The following is an 8,810-nucleotide window of genomic DNA, read 5'->3' on the forward strand; positions in this document are numbered from 1 at the left end:
CATAGTTCTTTATATTGAAATTTGAATTTTTTGCCTTTTCTGCTATTTTTTATATTTGCAGTGATATTTTTTATATATTCTTGTATGAAAGGGCGTCAAATTTTATTTTGCCCGGGGCGCTCAGAACTCTAGGACCGGCCCTGGACACATGATAAATTTAAAGACCACAAAAACTTATTAAAGCGAGTATAGGGTGTCAAATTGGTCAAATTACTATGTTTAGCAGGAACTTTGACAGCCTACTGTAAGAAAAACCCAATCTGCTGCAACTTAGTCTTAGAGGTACATTTTCTTTGTGAATTTTTGTGACTCCGTATAGGTGTGGTGTTAGTATTCTGTTGTGGTAGTCTGTCAAGTATTCCATAAATTTGTGCAATGTTTTATATATTTTATTTTCCAGAGATCTGGTTGGAAGTCAACATGTCAAACAGTAGATAAAAATTTAATTCTGATTACAATCAATTCATATTTTTTAACTAACAACTATCAACTTTACTATTAACAATTGAATATTCTTGAGCTTCTGTTTGAAAAGTCCATGATCTTTTTTATTTATAGAGGCCTGCTGCTTCTTTGATCTTGTTGTGGATGTTGAACTAATTGTGTTTACATTCTAATAATTTCGAAACCTGCTTTAGTATTATGTAGTTTATTATTTACCGAATGTTGCCAAATTACATCACTCCAGAGTGTATTATTTATCAAATGTATTTGCAAAATCCCACTACAAATCTCGGTTTTACTCAGATACTTGGACTTTGCCGGTTTAACGGATTAGTACGAACATACATATTTTAAAACCTTTAATGTTATCTAGTTGTACGAAACCAAAACTAAATATTTGTACGGTTATCATCCCGGTGATTTCCTTCCTTGGGAGTCGACTAAGCCCAACATCATGAAGTCGCAATTAATTATTAATATCTTTAAAGCCCTTTCTGTTTTAGCGTTTATTTATTTATCTTTCGAACAATTTTGAACCATCCATAGCAATGTCATTATCTAGATAGCTTAAATTTTTATACGACCTTTACGTATCCCTTAGAGACAGGTAATCAATACTTTGCCTAACTTTTAATAATTCAAATGTAGGGATTCCTTATTATGAAATACACGTATCATGCGTATCACGTTTGTTTTATTTTACATAAAAGAAAAGAGACAAACTTACAATATAGGAATTTTTTCAGCTGTTTGAATGTACATATGTATTTAGAACACAATTTGTTTGAATTTTCTAAATATACATTAATTAGTCTTGGCGCCAGCTATGTCACCGACGGAATGGGACGTTTCGATGCCGCCGGTTCATCGCCGGCCGTTTCGATGCCGCCGGTTCATCGCCAGTCCATTTCATCGCCGTCATATCTCGCATTTCCTAGAATTCCTAATTAATACTAAAAATAACTAATAATGGTAACTGTCGAAAATTCGGAAATATATCAGATAGCGATTAATTGACTGGCGATGAATCGGCCGGCATCGGCATCGAACTGGCGGCATCGAAACGGCGGCGATGAAACGTCCTAGACCCGTCACCGATGCCTTTTCAATTCTGATGGACAAACCTAATTTCTATGTATTTCTTATGTATTTTTGGCTGCTGATTACGAATTTCGAGAGTGGATTTCGATCCGAGTGGTCAAAATATTGGTATAAACAATTCAATTGTTTATAAATTGTTTCTAAGGCTCTAGCTCGTAAGTTAAGAGAGATAAACAATTTCAAATGAAATTTGTTCCTTAATAAAAAACAAAAAAAAATTACGTTTACTAAACTTAAATATAATTAGAACTTAAGATATAGTCGGTTTGTTAAACTCAGACGCAACTGGCTTTTATTAAGTAATTTTGCCAATTTGGTAAAATTTGCAAAAACAATAATAGTTAATAATTACTAAATAGTTAGTAATTTTGCCAATTTTGGCAAAATTGGCCAAAAACAAAAAAAAAATACCTACTAAAATCTCTAGCCAGTTTTGTCTGAATTTAGCGAACCGACTATATTAGAACATTAGTGCATAATACAATACTACAATAATACATTATATTATGTTTTCTTAATAAAACATTTGTACATTAATTTGTTTATAAGGGTTTTAAGCAAATTTGGGCAATAAACATTTATACTTTAATTAGCAGTAATAATAAAAACCTCAAAAAAACACTTTTTGCTTAGGAAAGTGTTCGTAGCTTTATTTTTGGCCAAGATATAGTTAATATATTAATAGCGCGCTCTGAGGCGCACAGGCCATACAATACCGAACTAAAATCTGAATACCGGTATTTGATATTTGAAATTTGAAATATCGGGATACCGGTATTGAAACCGGTATTATTAATAAAAAATTTACTAGTTATATTTAAGTTTAAGTTTAAAAATTTATTTATTTGATCCAAATTTTTGGGCGATAAAGGAGTTTAACTGCCCAGACTTTGAAAATACTCTTTCGGAAGGTACTGATGTGGTAGGTATTGACAAATATTTTATAGCCAAATAATAAAGCTCAGAGAAATAGGTCTGGATCCCACATATGAAAAAAAAGTTGATTAATAGCAAGCTGAAAATTTGTTAATATCTTAAGGGTGTCTAGTCGGACAAACAGAGATTAAATTCTCATGCAAAATCTACCAAACTGCTATTTATCACCAAATGGGCGTTTTAATGAGTGAAACATGTAGAATATGTCAAATGCCAGGAATTATGACAGGTGATAAATAGCAGTCTGATTTTTACATGAGAGTTTAATCTCTGTTCGGAGAGTTTAAGTCTGTACTGTCGGACAAAATAAATGTGCCGTTTTCGTGGTGTGACCGTTCCACAATTAAAACTGCCCCTGTTCCAGTGTTCCCACATATCAAAGTTTATCCTACTAGCCACCCTTAAGCTATTAACAGATTTTCAGCTTGCTATTAATCAACTTTTTTTTCGTACGCGGGATCCAGACCTAAAAGTGGATTTGTATTTTTTTTCAAAATTCCATCGGGTGTTTTTTCTTGCCAAATGTGGCATTTCGCAAGAAAATGTGGGATTGGGTAGTAGACGTAAAATATAAACAATCGCTTTATATTGCCGGTACCGCCGCTTCTCGATGGTGCCATACTCGGCTCGGTATGTGTAATAAATATACCTGATATATATTTTAATACAACGAAATTGTTTGTTTACCTTAAAAAATTCTTGTAATTAATTAATATTAATTTATTAGATTTATATTGTGCATAAATTCTATTTTTATCAACTAACGTAATACCAAAATACCGGTATTTTTACATAATTACCGGTTTTTAATATCGGACAAAAATCGTCCGTAATTCCGGTATTCGGGATCCCGGAATCCCGGTATTGTAAGCCCTAGCGCATGATCGCCTCACAGCGAAAAGGTTCGCGCACGAACCTCTCGATACAAATTATAATTTATAAATATATACATTATCTTCATTTTTCATTTTTAAAAATCCTAATACAATTTTATAACATAATTCTTATAATGAAATAATCATCACCTTTCATTTTATTCACTTTTTCTTCAATATTTTGTACTAAATGAAAACAAAAACATGAAAAACCAAGATTTCAGAAATATAATGGGAAGTTCTTATTTATTAATACTATTTTTAGACACATCTTATTTCATGCATCTACATCGAGATGTACAGGAAATCTCAGCCTACATAAATTTTTAGAGCAATCAACTATTTTAAATGGGAATTGTATTTTGACAACGGCATCCGATTTGGACGTCGAAACGTTAATAAAATCATTTTTTTTTGTAGTAAATTTGTGGCTTATTTCCCATTTAAAATAGTTGATTAAAAAATGCCACAAGGAAATACATAGCTTCAGAACAACATTTTTAGAGCAATTTTTACAGTTAGATCGTGGTACTCTACTCATAGTCGAGGAAATGAAGCTGAAAAAATGGCAAAACCTCGCAATTTTTTCGTCCAGCATCGATTTGTACAAAAATTTGGGATTAGGCTCATTTCACCCTCTAGTTCATTTTCTATATTGAGCCGTTGTACGCTTTTGGTTTTTTAAGGGTGAAAACTACCCCTAATTGTTAAACATTATAAAATAACATTTTAAACTTTAATATTGTCAACATTTGGTTCTAATTAGTTACATAATAAGTGTTTTATGCTTTAAGATATACTATCATAATATTTCAACCCTAAAAGCCACCCTTCTTGGAGCTATATATAAAAAATCACTTATCCTAAAAGAATCATTTCGGCTTGCATCGATTTACATAAAAATTTGGGATTAGGATTATCTCAGCCTGTACTTCATATTCTATAACATGGTCAAGGGCGTCGATTATTTTCAGGGGTGTAAACTACCCTTATTGTCAAAAATTATATAAAAACGTTGTAAACTTTAATATGGGTAAAATTTGGTTTTGATTGTCTAAAAATAATGATTGTTTTATGCTTTAGGATATAATATTTCAACCCTTAAAAACTGCTCTTAAGAACATTACAATTTTTATAAGTAGATAATTTAATAGATCTATACAGAAAAAAAGTAGAATTAATGAATTACAAAAACATTTATTTACACAAAAATACGAATTTAAAAATATGTAAAAGTACAAATACAGATAGTTTTTAAGCCATCTTCCAGTATACGAACCAGATCGGTGGTATTATACACGCATTGAAAATGTTCCATAAACGGACTATTCGAATATTTCGAAAAAAAAATTGGTTTTATAAATATAGCTCCTTCATTTTTGGCGATAAAAGGTTTTTTCGAAAAAAATTTTATAGGATTTTTGAAGAACTATAAGACTGTGTAAATTAAATTCCGTTAGATCCCTTACTTTTTAATTGGGGCGGGTTTAAAGGGTTCCAATAAGGCGCTGTTTGCTCGTAAATAGAGGTTTTAAACAGCTATATCTCGCTTAATATTAACTGTAATGAAAATATATTCACAATATAATTTTAGTTATTAAAAAGTCTTTAATTTAGTAATCTATCATTTTTTTCGTATCTCCAGCATTTTCGGAGATATTTTGAATTAAAAGGTGAAAAATACGAAATTGCAAAAAATCAATTTTCCGTTAAACTCTAATTTTTCTAAAATTAGGCCTATTAAATAGGTCAAACTTCTTGGGTGTATTGACAATACAAATATACAGGGAATTTCAGAAAGTTTAAGACCAGTCTTTAATTAGGGGGGTAGTTAGAGGGGGTTATTTTCACCGAATTTTTCGTAGAGAAAAGCAGGAACTGACTTTTTTTGATCATAAGTCGCTCTATTTTCACGTTAGAAATTTTTTATTATCAATTTTTCAAAGATTTAATTGTATACTTGAAAAAAGATAATTTAAGTTTTCTTCGAAAAATGCAAAGTTTTCCCGTTATTTGGCTTTGAATATTTCAAATTATGCATTTGACGAAAAAAGCTAACCTTTAACATACCGTATCTCGGTTTGTCTTGGTCTTAAAGATATTATAGAAAAAGAATTTAGTTTGCGGTACTAAAAGGTACAATTTTGATATCTACAGTTTTTTTTATTAAATGCATATTTTTCGAGGTATTCTCAAAAAACTCTCTAAAAAAGTCGATTTTTTCGACGAAAAACTGTTACTTTCAAGCGCGAATAACTCGAAAAATATTAGTTTTACGAAGAAAATGTAAAAAATATTTTTTTCTTAGAATTAATTTTTACATCGATTTACATGGTTAAAGTGTAATAAAAAATTCCCACCCCCGAGATGGGGTGGCAACTACCCCCAAGGTTTTAGCGTACAGCTGCATGATATAGAAAATGATTCTTGGGCTATTCCCTACCTTCTGTGAAAATTTCAAGTAAATCCATGCTGGACGAAAAAATTGCGAGCCAAAATGCTTCATTTCCTCGACTATCAAGTCTATGGTCAAGTCTACTCTTGGAAGCAATAAAATTAAAACCTTGTGGGGCTTCAGAGTCTCATTATCTAATATATATGATATCCATATAAAAGTGGATCTACAAAGAAAATATGACGAGTTTAATATACACAAAAAACCTACCTACGTTCAGACAAAAAGAACTCCTCACTTCATGAGAAACTCCAAAGGTAATAGCTATTTGTATAACAAGGGAGGAAAGTGCTACTTTTCCTCCCGAGAATGAAGTTTACTGCCCGACGCGTAGCGGAGGGCAGTAATAATTCAAGGGAGGAAAAGGCACTTTACTCCCATGTTATACATATGGTTTTTCCACCTTCCTAAAATAACAAGTCATTTTTTCATTTTTACTTAATTTATTTGTGTAACTAACCAACAAAATTTATTAGAACTAAAACTAACAAGTAGGTACAATATAACTGTCAACTGTCAAATATAAGTCAAATTATTAATGTAAACATTGTTAAATCAAAATAACAATTTACTATTTTTTACCATTCTTCAAAATATAGGGTGTTTTATAAATAAACGTTAAAATGTATAGATACTTACGTAATAGAAAATAGATATTGTACAGGGCGTCAATAAGTTATATTTCATGAATGAAATACCATGACGTCACTTTTACTTTTCCTCCCTAGGGAGGAAAAATATTTTCCTCCCTAGGGAGGAAAAGTACAACTTTGCTCCCTACAATCAGGTCCGAAAAAGTATACTTTCGGTAGAGGTAGGTTGAAAAATATTTATCCATTTGAACGAAAAATGGAAGCATGGACTAATTACATAAAAGAGCTCTTCCTGGATATGAGGCCACTACTTAACACCGCAAAGTATTGCGAATGTTGTTCCTAGTATTTCAAAAGCGGAAGTAGAGAAAGTCATCAAACAAAGCAAAAATGGTAAATGTCCAAACCATAACCAAATACCATCAGATTGGCTCAAAGTTCTAGATGGCGGCAATGGCTCGAAACTAACAAGCATTTATAACTACATATTCGCAACTGGAATAATGCCACAAATATGGTTGGAGTCTACATCTATCGCAATCCCCTAAAAACTAATTCATCATCATGTAAAGACTTAAGACTAATCAGTCTCATAAGTTAGAGTTCGGTTTAGAGAAGGATTGGGAACAATGGATGGTTTCTTCTCAATGCTAACATTACTTCAAAGATCATTAGAAGTGCAGAAACTAATTTACGTCTGCTTTATAGATTTTGAAAACATTACAGGCTGTTTAAGTATCTGGGATTGGAATACTGGCTGTGTTAGTCGTAGCCCCGACAGACAGGGTCTTCTGACATTGTTTATAAAAATGGTAACATTGCTCCTGTAGTGATCCATTCCCAAGTTAACTTGCTTCTTTTCTAACTTGGCTACACCGTACCGATGATGACCAACTAGTCTAAAACACGTATTATGGTTGCCTTACACCTTTTTATGTATTTTTTTTTGTATTTACATTCACATTGCGAGTTCTTTGCAATGATTTTCTTTTTCTATGTTTACAGTTGTACTCGCTTACTCAACATCCTTTATATATACAGTGTGGGCCAAAGAAAACAGTCCACCTCGATATTTGGCAGAATTTATTAGATTTTAAGGAAATGACGAAACAGGTCAATTTTTATTGTTTACATTGTACAAATGTAAGAGGGACACATTTTTACTTCCTTCCTTAATTTTAGATAGGGAATAGCAATCGTGTGCTATCTCATTTGAAAGGTTGTTCAAATCTCTATTCAGAAATATTAACATTGACATAATTATTTATACAGGATGTCCAAGAAAAATGATTTTGAATTATTGATTAAATTTTGAATTAAATTAATTGACACAAAAAGTATAATGTATGTAGTTTATTTAACTCAAAATACATTCTACTGCTAACAGAAAACAGAAAAAATGTGTATTTGATAAATAAACATTGTTTGTTGTTTAAATTCAATATTCAACCTACCAAGAGGCAGATGGGTGGCAGCTTGATCATTGAAATTAAGCTAAAAGTAATGTTTATTTATCAAAAAACATTGTTTTCGGTTTTGTGACAGCAGTAAAATGTATTTTGAATTAGATAAATTACATACATTCTTATTTTTGTGTCAATTAATTTAATTAAAAAAAATTTTTCTTGGACACCCTCTATAAATAATTATATTAATGTTTATATTACTGAATGGAGAATTGAATAACCTTTCAAATGAGCTAGCACACGACCGTATTCCCTATTTAAAAATAAGGAGTGGGGAAGTGGAAGGGAGGGGGTTGACAAATGATAGATGTATGTACTGTAAAAATGTGTCCTCCTTAGATCAGAAATCGACCTCTTTCGTCATTTCCTTAAAATCTGATAAATAATGCCAAATATCGGACTGTTGTCTTTGGCCCACACTGTATATATAGAATCTCTTGTTTCTATTTACACAGATTTTTCATTCAAAACTGAATCCGTATAGATGCATGCAAGTGCAAGAACAATTAGGCGTACTCTAAAATTAATTTAAACTTTAATGCCACCGAATCTATATAGTTTAACTATCCAATCTAGTTCAATAAGGCCTTCTCTTTTGTGAAAATCTATTGAATATTGATTACTTTATACAATCCCTGGAGTAAATGGTAGCAGCGTCTGCCAAAGTAATTCCTAGTTGTAGTAGAGGAACATTTTACAATAATACACTTCTCTTCCTAACGACTGCAGAGGCTATAAATATTATTAATTTGTGTTTAAATTAGGATCTTTGTAATAAGTGTTGTAATTTAGAATTTGAAACAGTTCGAAAGAAAATTATACACTGTTCGAATTACTGTAATATTTTTTTGTGATGCTAGTTTATGTGTTGCAAAATAATCTATAGGATGGCCGGAAAATCCCTTTACAGTGTTATACCTACTTAATAATAATATTTCAA

This window comes from Diabrotica virgifera, chromosome 6 (assembly GCF_917563875.1).
Source record: "Diabrotica virgifera virgifera chromosome 6, PGI_DIABVI_V3a".
Taxonomy (NCBI): Eukaryota; Metazoa; Arthropoda; class Insecta; order Coleoptera; family Chrysomelidae; genus Diabrotica; species Diabrotica virgifera.